The sequence below is a fragment of the Scyliorhinus canicula genome, chromosome 14 (genome assembly GCF_902713615.1).
Source record: "Scyliorhinus canicula chromosome 14, sScyCan1.1, whole genome shotgun sequence".
Classification (NCBI taxonomy): Eukaryota; Metazoa; Chordata; class Chondrichthyes; order Carcharhiniformes; family Scyliorhinidae; genus Scyliorhinus; species Scyliorhinus canicula.
This window is the reverse complement of record NC_052159.1, coordinates 27,805,017-27,811,077: the sequence shown is the minus strand read 5'-3', so window position 1 is coordinate 27,811,077 and position 6,061 is coordinate 27,805,017.

Genomic DNA, 6,061 nt, shown 5'->3' with positions numbered 1-6,061 from the left:
TTTGAACCCCTATTTGTATAAAGTTAGCAACTCAATGGGAACCTGTTACTCCTGGAGTAACGTCCATAAAATATTCCAGATCTTTTTTAAAATATAATTTTTTGAAGTCCTATTGAAGGTCGAGCACAAGTGGTTACCACTGTGGCTTCACAGCGCCAGGGTCCCAGGTTCGATTCCCCGCTGGGTCACTGTGCGGAGTCTGCACGTTCTCCCCGTGTGCGCGTGGGTTTCCTCCGGGTGCTCCGGTTTCCTCCCACAGTCCAAAGACGTGCAGGTTAGGTGGATTGGCCATGATAAATTGCCCTTAGTGACCAAAAAGGTTAGGAGGGGTTATGGGGTACGCGGATAGGGTGGAAGCGAGGGCTTAAGTGGGTCGGTGCAGACCCGATGGGCCGAATGGCCACCTTCTGCTCTGTATGTTTGATGCACTATCAATTACGCAAAGAAGAGAGTAGGATGTAATCGAGGCTTTATTACACTGAGATGTGTGACCTCCTACAGCAGCTGACGAAATGGCTGCTGGACGGGGAGCACACATATTTATACTCCGCCTAATGGGCGGAGCCGGCAGCCAGGGATCTACCCCCGTACCTGTAGTACAGAAGCCTTACCGTAAAGCACCTATATCAACATCCTTTATAGACAATATATACATCAGAGGTAACTACCACATTCACCTCCTGTTAAATAATGAGTCGGGCGGGGGTGGTGGAGAACTGTATACAGAAAATTGTATTTTAAAAGTACAGATAATAAGACAAATTCAGGTGGTTCAGTGCCTTGATCTGTCGTCGAGAGCGCCGTAGTGCTGGTGGCAACTCCAGCGGCGGCTTGGTCTTCGATAACTCCGGGAGCGTGTCGAAATCCTCTTCATCCCTGGGTGTGGGCAAGGGGGAAGGGAGGGTGGCGCCGGGTCGTAGGGGTGGGTGTGTGGGGAACCAGCTGGTGCCAGGTCCCTGAGGGAGACTATGTCTTGGCGGCCGTTGGGGTACGCTACGTAAGCCTACTGTGGGTTGGTGTGATGTAGCTGTACCCTCTCAACCAACGGGTCCGCCTTGTGGAGTCAAACGTGTCTACGGAGGAGAATGGATCCTGGAGCAGCCAGCCATGTCAGGACCGAAACCCCAGAGGTGGACTTCCTAGGGAAGGCAAAGAGACATTCCATGGGGGTGGGTTTCATTAGTCGCAGTGCACAGGAGTGACTGAATGGAGTGAAGTGCGTCGGGGATGACCTCCTGCCAGCGGGAGCCTCAGCTGTCAGAGAAAAAACAGTGGATTGAATGAGGGGGTGGGCCTTGTCCGCATAGTTTGGGACCCACTGGGCGTAATACGAAAAGAACCCCAGGCATCGTTTGAGGGCCTTGGGGCAGTGGGAGGGGGGGAGTTCCACGAGGGGGCAAATGCGATCGGGATCGGGCCCCAGAACTCCGTTCTGGACCACATAGCCGAGGATGGCTAATCGGTTTGCCCTGAACATGCACTTCTCCTTGTTATACGAGAAGTTAAGGAGAGTGGCGGTGTGGAGAAATTTGGCAAGGTTGGCGTCACAATCCTGCTGATCGTGGCCGCAGATGGTGACATTGTCCAGGTACGGGAAAGTGGCCCGCAGTCCGTACCGGTCAACCATTCAGTCCATCTCCCGTTGGAAGACAGAGACCCCGTTGGTGATGTCGAAGGGAACCCGAAGAAAGTGGTAAATGCGGCCGTCTGCTTCGAAGGCAGTGTATGGGCAGTTCACCTTACGGATGGGGAGCTGGTGGTAGGCAGATTTTAGGTCCACTGTCGAGAAGACCCGGTACTGTGCAATCTGATTGACCATATCAGATATGCGTGGGAGGGGGTACGTGTCGAGTTGCGTGTACCGATTGATGGTCTGACTGTAGTCAACAACCATCCTGTTTTTCTCCCCAGTTTTGACCACTACCACTTGGGCTCTCCAGGGGCTGTTGCTGGCTTCGATGATGCCTTCCTGAACCAGCCGCTGGACTGGTGGCGATGGGTTTGCAATCCAGGGTTAGGTTTGCAAAAATGGTAGGTGGGTCAACCTTAAGGGTCGCGAGGCCGCACACAGTGAGGGGTGGTAGGGGCCCGCCGAATTTCAGGGTTAGGCTGTGGAGGTTGCAACAGAAGTCCAGGCCGAGTAGCAAGGCAGCGCAGAGGTTGGGGAGGACGTAGAGGCGGAAGCCGCTGAACTCCACGCCCTGGACAGTGAGAGTGGCGATGCAGTTCCCCCGGATCGCCATGGAGTGGGATCCGGAGGCCAGGGAGGTTCTCTGGTTAGCGAGGTGTACCGCGAGGGAGCAGCGCCTTACCGTTTTGGGGTGAATGAAGCTCTTAGTGCTCCCGGAGTCCAGCAGGCAGGAGATCTCATGTCCGTTGACCTTCACTTTAGTTGAAGCAGTCGCGAGGTTGTGTGGTCCAGACTGGTCAATCGTGACCGAGGCGAGACGCGGCTGGTCATCGGCAGTTGCAGGCGATGAGCGGCCTGATGAGGTGTCCGACGGGCAAGGGTCCTGAGTCGGGTAAGATGGCGGCCGCCACGAGCCGCATGTGTCATGGGGGAGGCAAGATGGCACCCTGGGGCTGCACGTGTCGCGAGGAAGGCAAGATGGTGGCACCCACGAGTCGCACGTGCTGAGAGTTGAGCAAGGTGGTTGCGTCCACTGGCCACACGTGGTCCGAGGAGGGGAAGATGGCGGCACCCACTGGCCGCACGTGGGGGGTGCCAGGACAATAGCGGCGATTGAGCGGGCCTGGCACACTGCAACGAAATGTCCCTTCTTGCCACAGGCCTTACAGAGGGCGCTCTGTGCCGGGCAGCACTGTCGGGGGTGTTTTGACTGCCCACAGAAGTAGCATTTGGGCCCCGGGGTTAGTTGGTTGCCGCGCGGCACAGACGTAGGGTTGGCTGGGGGCAGTCGCTGATGGGGTCCACGATGGAGCGGCCGTCTGCGGAGTCCACGATGCACAGGTGGGGGTGGGCCGCACGGTCGGAGGCATAGTCCTGAATGTTGCGTGATGCAACTGTAAGTGAGAGCACTAGTTTTTTGGTTGCCGCGAGATCGAGCGTGGCCCCTTCTAAGAAGGGGTTGGCGGATGTAGTCAGACCCTATGCCCGTAACAAATGCGTCTCTCATCAGCAGATTCAAAGGTTCAGTGGCCAAAATGGCCTGACAGTCACAGGTCTCTAACTAGGGCAAGCAGGGTACACCAGAAATCTTCCATCGACTCACCGGGAAGTTGGCGCCGTGTGGAGAGGAGGTGTCTGGCGTAGATTTTGTTAGTCCGCTGAGCGTAGTTTTCCTTCAGTAGCGCCATGGCCTCTGCGTAGGTGGGTGCGTCCTAGACGAGTAGAAAGACGTTGGAGCTCAGCCACGTGTAAAGGTTCTGGAGCTTCTGTGCTTCTGGAATTGTGTCTGGCGCAGACCCGATGTACGCTTCAAAACAGGCTAGCCAATGTTCAAAGTCCTTTTTGGCGTTGTCTGCTTGAGGATGCAGCTGCAGGCGATCCGGCTTGATGCGGTGGTCCATTTCTGAAAAACTCAGTGTAATAAATTGATACACTATCAATTACGTAAAGAAGAAAGTAGGATGTAATCAAGGCTTTACTACACTGAGATGTGTGGCCTTCTGCAGCAGCTGATGAAATGGCTGCTGTAGGGGGAGCACACATATTTATACTCCACCTACTGGGCGGAGCCAGCAGGCACAGATCTACCCCCGTACCTGTAGTACAAGGGCCTTACCGTAAAGCACCTTTATCAACATCCTATATATACAATATGTACATCAGTGGTGACTACCACAATGTTCTGTGTTCAATGTAGCCACTGTAGCCACTTAAAATGGACACTGGACTAATAAGATGGAGAATTGCTAAGACTGCAGGGAAAAAACAGTTTAGCCAAGACAGCAGTCTGCAAAGACTGATTAGCATTTTGCAAGCAGCAAAACTAGTTTCTGGCCAGGTGGAAGATCTCAGACCAAAGGTGTTAATGGCAAAACGCTTTGCATATTAATGAGGCAATCCAGATCTGGGCACACACAATGGCAACATTTAGGTTTGAATAGATACTTTAAGTGGATGTCCAGACAGAGCGGCACCAGAAGTATCCACTATAGAAACCGCCCCCTCCATCAAGAAGAGACCCTCACATTGGGGGAATTCAAAAGATATCGATTAGAATTTGGTCCAATCGATACCTGAAGGTAAAGCCCGCCCCAAAAGAGGCACGGACATTGGGGCCCTATAAAAGATAGACCCCACACATGGTCCTGTCTGTTGTTTCGTGCTCCGGCTTTGACCAAGAACTTCGACCTGTATCCTGACTCCAGCCGTTGAGCAACAGCCGCCGAACCATAAGTGCCAATACGACGCTCGCTACGCGAACCAGGCCCACTAGACCCCCAGCGACCAGCACACTCTCTGAAGGTTGCAGACCAAGATCGGAACGAAGGCCTCGCTCCCTGACCTTGCCTGTTCCTGTTTAGTTAAGTATTCTGATTGCTTAGTTTAGTTGTAGCTTAGTCCCTTAGCGTGTGCATGCGTATTTATTATATTTGTATAATAAATATTGATCGTTTGGAACTTACTAATCGGTGTATCGTTTTATTACTTTGAACCTGACCTTGGAATATTTGTGAGGTGTCTAGATACGGCACCTGGCGACTCCTGAGCTGAAAATACATACATAGAGCCTAGCAGTGTTAAGCACACGGCCTTTAAACGGAGGTGTGTTAATACACTCCAATAAACGCGAATTACACTCAAGTAAAACGTGCAACATCTATATTGAATGTGGTATTCTAGAGGCCTGTGTTATCAATTAATAGGTCAGGACCACTGTTTTGCAAGTGATAATCTGTCTCTGAAACCTCTTGGCAATGACAGCAACCAGAGTCGGATTTATAGTCTGTGGGGCCCTGCACTCACCTTTCTCTCTGCCTCCCCTGACCCTACCTCACAATCCCTTCCTCACAATCCCTACCTCACAATCACCCCATGGATCCCCAACCCCACCAGAAACTCTCCAGCAATCCAAAATGCAACCCGACCCTCATGCACTCTCCCTCCCTGTAAATCTGCAACCCTGGCTAGCCTCCTTATACATTCCTTTTCCCCCACTTCCTCACACCCTTCCCCCCATCCCAAGCACAGTGGGGTAAACAACTGGTTTGTAAAGCAGAACAAGGCCAGCAGAGTGGGTTCAATTCCCGTACCAGCCTCCTCGAACAGGTGCTGGAATGTGGCAACTAGGGGCTTTTCACAGTAACTTCATTTGAAGCCTACTTGTGACAAAAAGCGATTATCATTTTTTTTCATTTCAGTCTCCGCTCACACTTGCCATTCTGAAAATCTAACTCCCCTCACTCGCCTGGAGTGTTCAAGGCAGCCTCCTGCCTCACTCATCATCTCCTCACGGCTGAGGGTTATTTCAGGATGTCATGCCTCGTTGTTGCTGGCCTTTGGCTGATCTCACCTTGTGGAGGGATTGGCACCTCGCTGTTGCTGAACTGACCTGCTTGAGGCGCAAACCTGCTTGCCTCGCCTGATCCCCCTGCCCAGCGCCTGACCTCACCTCGTGGTGGCTTTTGGCACCTCTCTGTTGCTGGCCTGCCCTCAGCCCTAGGTCGAGCCTCCTGCTCACCTCGCCTGCTGCTCCCTCTGCAGTTGACCTCACCTCATGGTGACATTTGGTGCCTTGGACCTCACTGTTGTCGACCTGCCCTGATCAAAGGTCTTCACGTGTGCACACCTCAAGTAAACCATTTGTATAGTTTGGATCAGTGTTTTCTCGCTTTTTCAGACTCGTCCATCAGTCTGATTTTGCTCTGCATTGCCTACTTATAATTTGAGCCTATCAGCAAATTCAGATTAATCAGGCTCTGATTGGATGCCCAATGCATTGCCGGCAAGAGGGCCCCCCATTTGGTCTGGGGGCCTCCACATTGGTCTGGGCCCCATGCCTAGGCACAGTGTGTTTCATTGTAAATCTGCTTCTGACAACAACTTCTGCTGGCAAGTAAGCAATAGTTATACAAATTACACAAACATGGTTCA